The following is a 5,730-nucleotide window of genomic DNA, read 5'->3' as shown; positions in this document are numbered from 1 at the left end:
CACTCACCTCGGCCTCCCAAAGTGCTGGGATTACAGGCTGAGCCACTGAGCCCGGCCCAATTCAGTAGTTTTTAATACATATACAGAGTTGTGCAACCATCACCACAATCCAGTTTTAGGACATTTTTATCACTCAAAATCTCATACAATTAACTTTAAGATGCATCTAAAGGGAAAAATTCTTCCCTAAAACATTCAACTCTGTAATCATCAAAACCAAAATTAACCATGGAAAAAATTGAAAAAAATGTATTAACATTTCCTATAGAAATTTGAGCCGGGTGTGGTGGCTCATGTCTGTAATCCCAGCACTTCAGGAGATGGAGGCGAGAGGATTGCCTGAGTTCAGGGCTTCAAGACCAGCCTGGGCACCTCGGCGAGACCTCATTTCTACAATAAGTCAAAAATTAGCTGGGCGTGGTGGTGCATGTCTGTGGTTCCAGCTGAAGGCTGAGGCAGAAGAATTGCCTGAGCCCAGCAGGTCAAAGCTGCGGTAGCCATGAGCGTGCCACTGCACTCCAGCCTGGGCAACAGCATGAGACTTCTACTCAAAAAAGAAATTTGAGCTATGGTTAGAGTTGTCAAGAATGCACATGCAGAATACATTTTTAGACTCTTAAAGCAGAGAATGTAAATCCCAAAAGCTTTAGTTGGATCAATTAGAAAGGTATAATAAACAAGTTCTAGGTGTGTGCAATAACCATAGCTTTAAAAAAACTAATTAATTAAGCTATAAACCTAATAATGTATAAACCAAAGTCTATTGCATTTTTTCAAGATATTTTGGAAACTTATCCTTAACTATTCTAAATAAAATAAATCTGCCTATTTAAAACAAAGAAAAAAGGCTCACTCACTTGTACAAGGATTTCATAGTATCAAATAATTTCTCTGTTATTGTTAATTATTAAGTAAATAATTCCTCTTTAAAGGTATATTTATTTTTATTATAAAAGATACTGGTTTTTTTTGAGTTGGAGTCTCACTCTGTCACCCAGACTGGAGGGCAGTGGCCGCTCCCGGCCACCGCAGCCTCGACCTGCTGGGCTCCGGCGATCCTTCCGCCTCAGTCTTCCAAGTAGCTGGAACTAGAGGCACGCTCTACCACACCCAGCTAATTTTTGATTTATTGTAGAGATGAAGTCTCACCAAGTTGCCCAGGCGGGTCTCATACCCACGGGCTCAGGCAATCCACTCGCCTCAGCAAAGGTGCAGGATTACAGGCTGAGCCACCGAGCCTGGTTTATAAAAGATATTGTTAAGAGGAGAGTGAAATGTGGCTTTGGGTAGCTTTTACAGTAGTTCCACCTGAAAACATCTGTGTGTTCATAAACTTTTTTAAAGAAAAATATTCAAACTTACTACAGAAATAATTCATGTTTCTAAGTTTTTTTTTTTTTAAAAGAACACTTTCTCGGCCATTGCCTTGCTAGACTCTGGTGTGGCCATGCGCTCTTTGAGCTATGGCTATTGCCATGCTTCCTTGCTTTGGCCCCCTCCCCAACCTTGGGGAGGTGAATCTTCTCTCTCTCTCTCTCTCTGTCTCACTAATTTACTTTAAATAAACTATATTTTCTAATCTAAAACAAAAACAAAAAAAACCCGCCGTCTCCATTCAACAATAAAATTTCAAATTATTTATACTGTACAACTCCTGGAACTGGAAAGTTCATAAATACCAGAAATAACCAGATCATCTATAAGGCAATAAAAAACATGGCCACAAAGTAAACAGAATCTAAATAAACTAATCCTAGATCAGACCTAAAAAATAAGACTTACAAATTTTTTTTTTGGTTGTCAAATGACCCCTTATTGAAATATATTTCCTTTTTGCTTCTTAACTAGCTGGGCTTCCCACTGCACCACTATTGATGTCATCTATGATGCCATGGGGGATGGTGGCCATCAACATTGCAGCCCACAGACTGGGCAGTCCCAGGATCTCTTTAATGGTTCCAGAGAGTTCTCTAGCTAAAGATAGGTGTCACCTCTGTTGGGCAATGCTGACTATTTCAGCAAAAGTGATGTTCCCACTGTGTTTAACTGCAGAAAAGAAACAGCAAATGCTCGGTCATATTCTGAAGCCAAAGCAAATCACACATGTCCTTCACATATTTCTAGGCTGTCCCCATGTTTTTGGCACAGTTATCCATATGAAGAACAACCCTGTTTCCTAAGCCAGGGTCTACTATCAGCTCACCACTGGATTGCACCATCCAACAAGGAACTGATCAGATGCAGTGGTGGGTGGGCTAAACAAATTTCTTTAGCTGGCCATTAAACTTTTAGATACATATTTCTGCCTGAAAAGGCTAAAAGAAAGCGCTTTCAACAAGTTATCTTTATGAAATGTAAAAGGATGATATCTACTTCTAAATAAAATTATATTAGAGAAAAGATAAAATTGCAAAAACACAGTTGTCTAGAAAAAGAAAATAAAGGGACAGTGAAGCAGAAGGTTATCTCCAGCAAAGGGAAAAAGGGTGTGGAAGAAGAGAATACAATAAATTAGAGAAGACAGAGAATTATGGAGAACTTTCAGAGCAAAGAATCATGGGGTTAAATCAGTCACACTGAAAAACTATTTGGCATTATCTTACAAAGTTCATATATAATACAACCAAGCAACTACTCCTTGATATCTACACTAGAAAACTTTTGTACATGTGCTTCAGGAGGCACATATAAGAATGTTCATAGCAGCACTGTTCACAAGAACCCAAAAATGAAAATAACCTGAATGTCCAATGACAGGAAAATAGATAAATAAATTTGGATATAGTCATATAATAGAATATTATTTAACAGTGAAAAAAGAATAGCTATAACTACACTCAACAATTTATCAAATCTCAGAAACATCATAAGAAAAAAAATTCCAGAAAACGATGTTCGTTTTCATAAAGCTCAAAAGCAAGCAAATTAAAAAATGTATCATTTAGGCATCTAAACACTTAATTTAGGACAGTGGTTATTTCTGAGGGGAGAGCAGGGAAACAGGGGACCGGAAGAGAACATAGAGAGACTATGTGATAGGTCTTAGGTACTTATTCATTTTATATTATGCTTTATAACTTATATGCAAGTTTCACACACATTCTTTGTCATGTACCACATTATATTTTGTAAGATTTTTTAAAAAGCCAGGTGTGGTGGCTTGTGCCTGTAATCCCAGCTACTTAGGAGGCTGAGACAAGAGGATAGCTTAAGGCCAGGAGTTTGAGTTCAGCCTGGGGCAACATAGTGAGACCCTGTCTCTAAAAAAATTTATTTAAATAAAAATTAGCTTGGTATGATGATGAGCATCTGTAGCCCCAGATACTTGGGAGGCTGAGAGAGGAGGATTATTTGAGCCCAGGAGTTGCAGACTGCAGAGAACTATGATTGTGCCTTTGTTTTCCAGTCTGGGCAACAGAGCTAGACCTGTCTCTTTAAAAAACAAAAACAAAAAAACAAACTCATCTGGCTGGGCGTGGTAGCTCACCTAATACCCCTATAATCCAGCAGTCTGGGAGGCTGAAACTAGAGGATTGCTTGAGCCCAGGAGTTCAAGACCAGCCTAGGCAACATAGCAAGATCATGTCTCTACACACATGCAATTAGCTGGGTGTGGTGGAATGTGTCTAGTTCCAGCTACTTGGGAGGCTAAGGCGAAAGGATTGCCCAAGCCATGATTGCACCACTGCACTCCAGCCTCCAGCCTGGGTGACAGAGTGAGACCCCAACTCTTAAAAAAACAAACAGAGATTAGATAACCTATAGCTGATCTAGTCTATAATACTTGGCCCATGCAGGATTGGGTCTCCTCAGCTTGGCTTGCAAAGTATTTTAAATTGTTTCGATTTGGTTGCACTATTTTTTTTTTTTTGAGATGGAGTACAGTGGCACGCTCACAGCTACCCCAGCATCGGCCACCCCAGCACTGACACGCTGGGTTCTGGCAATCCTTCCACCTCAGCCTTCCAAGTAGCCGGAACTACAGGCATGTGCTACCACACCCAGCTAATTTTTTTTTATTTATTGTAGAGATGATGTCTCATCAAGTTGCCCAGACTGTTCTCAAACTGTGGTTTCAGGCAATCCCCTCACCTTGGCCTCCCAAAATGCTGGGATTACAGGCTTGAGCCCTCGTGCCTAGCCTGGTTGCACTATTTAAAGATCAGGAGAAAATAAAAATACCCAATTCCTGTTATTCTTGACAGATATAGTTACATTGGGCCTACAATTAGATGTGGCAATAGTAGACCAAAACAGAGTAGTGGCTGTCCCCTTTAGAAGAGCATATACCCTTCTATACCACATGGTCTCACCTGCTCCTGGTTCCTTTATATCAATCAACTTTATTTCTTTATATTAATTGGTTAGTCCTATGGGCATTTAGGTTTGAATCTCATGATTTAATCCAACACCCTCATTTTAAGTGGTTCTGAGTGGGTAAGTGACTTAACCAAGGTCACACAGTTTTGGTAGGCTAAACCTTAGTGTACTTTTCAAACATCTTACTGTTTTCCACTCTCTACTTACTCAATTTTATCTGTCTTAAATAAATATGCTGTTTCTGAAAGTGAAGGACTACATAGGTATGTTAGCTGGCATTAGAGCACACTCTTCAAATTGGTCCATGTTTTAAGTCCAAAGGTGAAATTAAATTTCAGTTTCATTATTGTACAAGTAGTATGAAAATATAAGGACTGGCTGGATGCAGTGGCTCACACCTGTAATCCCAGCACTTTAGGAGGCCGAGGCAAGAGAATCCTTTGGGTCCAGAAGTTTGAGACAAAAAAAAAAAAAAAAAAAAAAATAAAAATTAGTCAGGCATGATGGCATGCACCTGTAGTCCCAGTTACCTAGGAAACTGAGGTCCGGAAGGATTGTTTGAGTCTAGGAGGTCGAGAATGTGCTGCAATAAGCTGGAATGACACTACTACACTCCAACCTGGGCAACAGAAGAGACTGTCTTTAAAAAGAAAGAAAGAATGAGAGAGGGAGAAAGAGGGGGGGGGATGGAGGGAGAGAGGAAGGAAAAAAAATATAAGGACTAAAATATCTTTTGAGTCCCAAGAAATATTTCTTCATTTGAGTTCCACTAAACTGTGTCAATGATCACTTTTAAAATATATATATAACAGCTTTATATAGAATATATAATTCACATACTATACAATTCATCCTTTAAAGTATATTATTTATTTATTTATTTAGACTCAAGGTTTCACTCTGTAGTCCAGGCTAGAGTGCAGTGGCACGACAACAGCTTACTGCAGTCTCAAACTCCTGAGCTCAAGGCATCCTCCCAGCTAAATTTTTTTTTTTTGCAGAGACAGGTCTTACTATGTTGTCTAGGTTGGTCTCAAACTCCTGGGCTCAAGCAATCCTTCTGTCTCAGCCTCTAAAGTGCTGGGATTTCAGGCATGAACCACTGTGCCCAACCTAAAATATATAATTCAATGGCTTGATGTCGTTCACAGAGTTGCACAACCATCACCACAATCACTTTTAGAACATTTTCTTCACCTTAAAAAAACCCTATACCCATTAGTGGTCACTCCCCATTACCCCACAACCCACAAAGCCATAGGCAACACTAATAATGACAACTTTTTAAGGGGTTACTAACAAAGTTTCCGAGCCCACTGTACCATTAGAAGCTGACAAATGTGAGCCAGGCTCGGTGGCTCAGCCTGTAATCTCACGCCTTTGGGAGGCTGAGGTGAGTGGATTGCCTGA

This window comes from Carlito syrichta, unplaced genomic scaffold, assembly GCF_000164805.1.
Source record: "Carlito syrichta isolate Samal-C Ts95f unplaced genomic scaffold, Tarsius_syrichta-2.0.1 Scaffold112228, whole genome shotgun sequence".
NCBI lineage: Eukaryota > Metazoa > Chordata > Mammalia > Primates > Tarsiidae > Carlito > Carlito syrichta.
The sequence above is the reverse complement of the archived record's forward strand: the minus strand, read 5'-3'. Positions refer to the sequence as shown.